Source organism: Neomonachus schauinslandi, chromosome 2 (assembly GCF_002201575.2).
Source record: "Neomonachus schauinslandi chromosome 2, ASM220157v2, whole genome shotgun sequence".
Classification (NCBI taxonomy): Eukaryota; Metazoa; Chordata; class Mammalia; order Carnivora; family Phocidae; genus Neomonachus; species Neomonachus schauinslandi.
In genome coordinates, this window is record NC_058404.1 from 196076865 (window position 1) to 196082864 (window position 6000).

Sequence of the window (6000 nt, forward strand, 5' to 3'; positions counted from 1 at the left end):
AATGAATACAAGATCCTTAGCTAACGGCGCTAGGGGACCCTTGTAGTGTCTACACTGACTAGCCCCATACCCCAGGACAAGATGTTTAGTGAGAAGCAGCATTGGAAGGTGGGGAAAGAGAGGGTAACCTAAATTGTTTCCTCTCGTGGTTAGAAAGGAGTCACAAGCTCACCTAGATTCAAAGGGAAGGGATTTAGTCTTCTCTCTTGGTAGGAGAGTTGCAAGATTCTAGAAAAGCATGTGGGATGGGAGCTAGCCCTATATCCATCTTTGTTAACACGTAAGTGATGGTTTTAAAATGTGAACAAGGAGGGAAGGTTCTGAACAGTCTTGGTAAAGATATTAGGCTTTAAAGATCATGATGAACATTGTGACTAGATTAGCATATCTCGGTGATAATGCACACAGAGAGGAAGTGGTAGGGAGTTGTCAAGAGAAGTGTTGGGGTTACGGAGATCTTGAAAAGATACAGGGAACCACTTAACAAGTTATGGTAACTGACCATATAAGAGATGAGAAGAGTCTCAACTCAGGCAATTGTTGTGGAATTTGAAAGAGGAAATGACCAAGAGATATTTAAGGTGTAAAATATTTATGACTTGTCAGTTCATTGACTACGGGGCTGAAAGATATATGGGTGTACCTCTTATCTGTCACTTTCCTATTACTTAGCATCTTTCTCTCCTCCACTGGTAAGGCCTCCAATCACATGAACAAACTGGGGGAAGAGATGGAATCTAGGTTGGCCAACCAGAGCACCCCATCCTGTTGGGGTTGAGTGGGGGACATGTACCCCAGGCATAGTTAGTGGACAGTGCCATAGGATTTTTGGAACTACTGGAAAGATGATCTGTTCTTTACTATGGGAAATGTAAGAATGACCTAACCCAGAGCAATAACCCATTTGCCATATTTTCCAAATAGAGAGCAACTGTCAGAGCATGAAGTTAGCCCAGAGAAAATTCGAGCCAAGAGGGGGTAAAAGACAAGCAAACAGCTGATGATATTGTTAGAATCCTAGATCCAGCTGAGTCAGAAGCAGTAATTCAGGTTACACAGACTGCAATATTCACTCTTTTCAAAAGCTTTTTTGAACTGTGTTTCCATCCCCTACAATCAAAAGAATACTGACCTCTGTAAAAGAGAAATTAAAGATGACTGAAGTTCTCAGCTGGGAATCTCAGAAAGGGTGACACCATACAGTTGTTGCCATGAGGACCACAGCAGGGGAGAATGTCTGGTGACAGCATACATCCTGTTCTAGACTTGGGGCAGGCAGTGGAGTCGTCTGTCAATCAGCCCAGTGATCAGCATGTTCTTCTCACTGTGACCAACGCCAGCGCTCACACACGGGACACTCCTATGGGCATACTCAGTGTTAAGCACAGCTATTAATCCACTAAATCTGATCCCATGACATCCTTGCTCACTCAAGGAGCATTTCAAAATGCAAGCAGGTGGAGTTATTAAGAAGAAACTCACTAACATATTTCAAATTAATCATTTGATATCATTAGTTAATTAAATATTAATAATGACAAACGATTCCTATCATACTTCGTAACTGATCACAATGTTTGAATATGACCTAAATCGTGGTTACAACCTGACGCTTTTGGCTATGAGGGTGTAGAGATTCAGAGGGAGGACAGGGTGTGAGGTGAGAATTTTGGAATAGGCCAGGGCTTCCTCACGTTGCTCCAGCTGCTGTGACCGAGGATAATTCAAGCTACATTGTGAAGCCCCTAATTCTAAGTGTAATGCAAGTAGCTTTTCTCTCTCCAGTGTGTTCTATTGATTGCAGACAAAATGTAATTACCTTCTGAGATATACTTTTCCCACCTTAACTCCCTCTACATGTGAAATGAACTGTAACAGACAAATTAGTTTTTTTTTCTTTCCTTGTTCCTAACATTCTTGTTTTTTTTTGTTTTTTTTTTTCTGATCTGATGATTCTCTTCTTCTATGAATATAGCAGTGCAATTGAGGATTAATGGTGTGTTCTACACGGCCAGATAGAAATAATACGCAGTCTGCTACAATATGTAGAGTTATACTGGAATAAAATGCCACGGCTAACGGGGGTCCTGAAATCATCGCATCTCCAAACTGTCCTACCTACTGGGAACCAAAAAACCCCAAAGCAGAGGAATCATGGAAGGCTGGCCACTCCTTGTTATTTATGGGGTTGTACAAGCACCTGCAGCCTCCTTTCCTGGCTCCTGGTTCTTCCCATCACCTTAAGGTTTGATTGTACCTACTGAATATATTATATTGTATAGACATTTTACATGTCTTCCTAGTCATCTGCATGTCCCATCTCTCAATTTGTTTCCATCAGAGCACCAGCGTCCACAGTTCAGCTTTGTTCCGTTTCTCCATCTGGATCATCCTTGTCAGCAACAGTGGCAGCCTCAGAGGGCGAGCTCGGCTGCACTGGGACAAACACACAAGCCTTGAATTTCCTAAATCAGGGCACCTCAGCCAGGGTACATTTTAGGCATATGAATCCCAGGTGCTTGGTATTAAAATCACTCCTCTAGGGTAAGCATCATACCTCGCACTTGCACAGCATGTTCAGGGGTTGTTTAGAGTTGACAATAAAGTGAGGTAGGTAGCCATAAAGTTCCATCAGAGGACAGACCTGGAAGAACTGTTCAATCTCTTTTGGCAAGAGTTGCTCCTTCATTTTTAAAAACAATTTCACAAAGAATATTGTAACAAGAATAAAATACGTTAAATGTCATCCACACTCCAAAAGGCAAACCTATCATTACTCATTTTTCCATGTTTCTTTTTGAATTGGTCCATTTCCACAGTGTGTGTATGTGTGTGTGTGTGCATGTGTGTGTGGGTACACATAATCATTTATGCATTCAGGTCTTTTAAACCATTTTATTTTACTCAACTCGGTATCACTTTTCCTGTTGCAACACTGTATTTAAAATAATCTTGGTTAATGCTTGCTCAGTATTAAAGCAAATGGATAACATAATTAAATATTTTTTCCATCAATGTTTCTTTTTTGCAAAATGAAAGAAAAAAAGGAATGAAGCCAGTGTGGGACGAGAGGCTTTGAAACATAATTGTTGGTTTTCATTTGTTTGTTAATTAGGTTTCCGTGGAGACAATAACTGGGGGAAAAACACATGAAGACAGCCCAAAGGAAAATAATCTGAAGCTATGTATTCAGACTTTGCTGTAGCAAGGACATCAACTACCATCACTTGGGTTTGGCAGAGACTCACAGGCAGGCAGAGGAGTGGGAAAACTATATAGGAAGAAAGACAAGACTCCAAGTATGTCCTGATGGCAAGTTGGGGAAGATCAAGGGAAGGCAGGCTATCAGGAAGCAGGGCATCTCTGTGATTGGTCTGGGGAGCGTATTTGCCTTTCTCTGGTTGGTCCTGAATTGGAAGTCAGAGCAAAAGTGAGGGAAGCTGGCGGTTATAACCAGCCAAGTCCTAACTTTTGGGGGGCCAATTGCTATAGAAGTGTGGTTTGTCTACCAGCGCTGGTTGTTGCAGAGGTTGTGGGTCATGGTCCTCTTGTGTATAGTCTGGCCATTGCCTATCTGTATTGTCAATCTCTCACTGGATGAAAGTTGATATGATCACTTACCGCCAGCAGCTGAACTCAGAAGTCGTCTCTGAGCCGTGGGTGTGAGTGAACCCTAAATGCCAAAGAACATGTCAGTAGTAAAACAGAACACTGTTAGTAAATGTCTATGTTGCCACTCTGACGCTCTTTACTGACATAAATTTACCAGGAACAGTTATGTAGTCCAAGTTCCTCAATTGTTACTAAACTGACCCTTTGGTTTTTTATTTGCACTGTTTCTACTAACACCAATAGGATAATAAATCACATTTACCTGGTCTGTGGTCTGTGTTGGTCTTTTAAGCTGCTGCAATCACTGGTTCAACCAGTATATGGCTTGGTGAATTTTATGCTATAGTCAGTTTGCAGTTTTAGTTAGGTAATTGTTCCCAATTCATTGGCATAAGATCCTAGATTCACAATATTTCATCTCTTTTCCTTGTATCATAAAGTGAATTTTTTTAAAAGATTTTTATTTATTTATTTGAGAGAGAGAGAGCACATGAGAGGGGGGAGGGTCGGGAGGGTCAGAGGGAGAAGCAGACTCCCTGCCGAGCAGGGAGCCCAATGCGGGATCGTGACCTGAGCCGAAGGCAGACGCTTAACCAACTGAGCCACCCAGGCGCCCCATAAAGTGAATATTTGAAATGACATAAACCTACATGGACAGATTATAAACAATCACAAAGCGAACACCTGTGTAATTGAAGATCAGATTAGGAAGTAGATGGAACTAGATCCTTAGAGGACTTTGAAGCCCATCCCCAGTTTCACTCTTCTCTCTTTCCCAGGAGCTAACCATTATTCTGACCTTTGTGAAGTGTGTAATCATAGTCCCAGGACTGCCCATTATATCTTGTCTCTGGTGTGCAGATTTTGGTCTGTCCACATGACTCTTCTGTTTAAGGCATCTCTGTCTCTCAGGAGTCTCTGTTGAAGTACCAAACTAATCTTCTCATGAAAATGAATTTCTCTGAAATGGTGTAATAGGGAGCATCACTCATCAATGGAGCAACCCAAAATTTGAAGGGATTCCATCTAACTGAGAATCAGACTCTTTAGATACAATGGTGTTCCCTCCCCGCCAGTATCCATCCACACACGATAGGAACAGGAGTCCCAATGTTGTCCACTAACCCAAATATCAGAGGCAACCCTCTTTGGGTTTCCTTTTAAACTAATTCAAGATAACCAGGTCTCCTGTTGTAAGCCTCTCCCTAAAATTTCCCCAAAACCTGTGGGCCTAGATGGGGAGTCAAGGGGATCTGAGAGTAATTGTGGTATTTTTTTTTTCTTTTTGGACTCCCTGCATAACTATTGGGAGAGACAGAGAAAGTGCTATTGTCCATTTGGCTGAAAAAACTCAGAAAAGACAAAGGTTGGCCCAAGGTAAAGACACAAAGGATGGAACTGGAGTTTTCCCCCAGATTCCCAATCCTATATCCAGGGCCCTTCCTCCCAGCACACAGTCCTTCCCCATATCATATCACAAATGTAGGAGAAGGAAATTTTCATGCCTGTTCTCCTTGTTTAAAACAGAAGAAATAGAGATGACACATCTGGGCTTGACCCAGAACAGCCTAGAATCTGGAATTTCCTAATTTACAATAAAATGTTGAAGAAAAATGTATTCTTTCAAGGAGCTGCATTCTAACCCTCCATAAATGCTTATGTAACACCAGAGAACTAACTTTCCATTTGTTTATCCGCTCATTCTTTCAGCATTTGACAAATATTTAAGACATCTTGAGATAAGCAGAATGTGAATTATTAATACCATTTTGCCAAGATATAATTCATGCTCAGACAAAGGTGAGTGACTTGTCATCTTAACAGAGCTAAGAACTGATGAAGTTTTGGTATTAACTCCAGTCCTTGCCAATGCATTCAGTCCCTGCCAGGGTCCCTCCCTGAGTGCAATGATTGCCTCTCTTCCCTACATCATGATTGGAAATATGGTCATTTTCTTTTCTTTTTCTTTTAATTTAAATTCAATTAGTCAACATATAGAATGTTATTAGTTTCAGATGTAAAATTCAATAATTCATCAGTTGTGTATAACACCCAGTGCTCATCACATCATGTACCCTCCTTAATGCCCATCACCCAGTTACCCCATCCCCCCATCTACTTCCCCAGTCATTTTAGTATTTATTAATGCTTAAATCAGAACTAGAGCAGATCTTTCCATGTCTGGCTTTGCTTTATTAGAATGCTTTTCTCCTCCTCCCCCTCCTCCTCCTCTTTCTTTTTCCTCCTCCTCCTCCTCCTCCTCCTCTTCTTCTTCTTCTTCTTCTTCTTCTTCTTCTTCTTCTTCTTCTTCTTCTTCTTCTTCTTCTTCTTCTTCTTCTTCTTCTTCTTCTTCTTCTTCTTCTTCTTCTTCTTCTTCTTCTTCTTCTT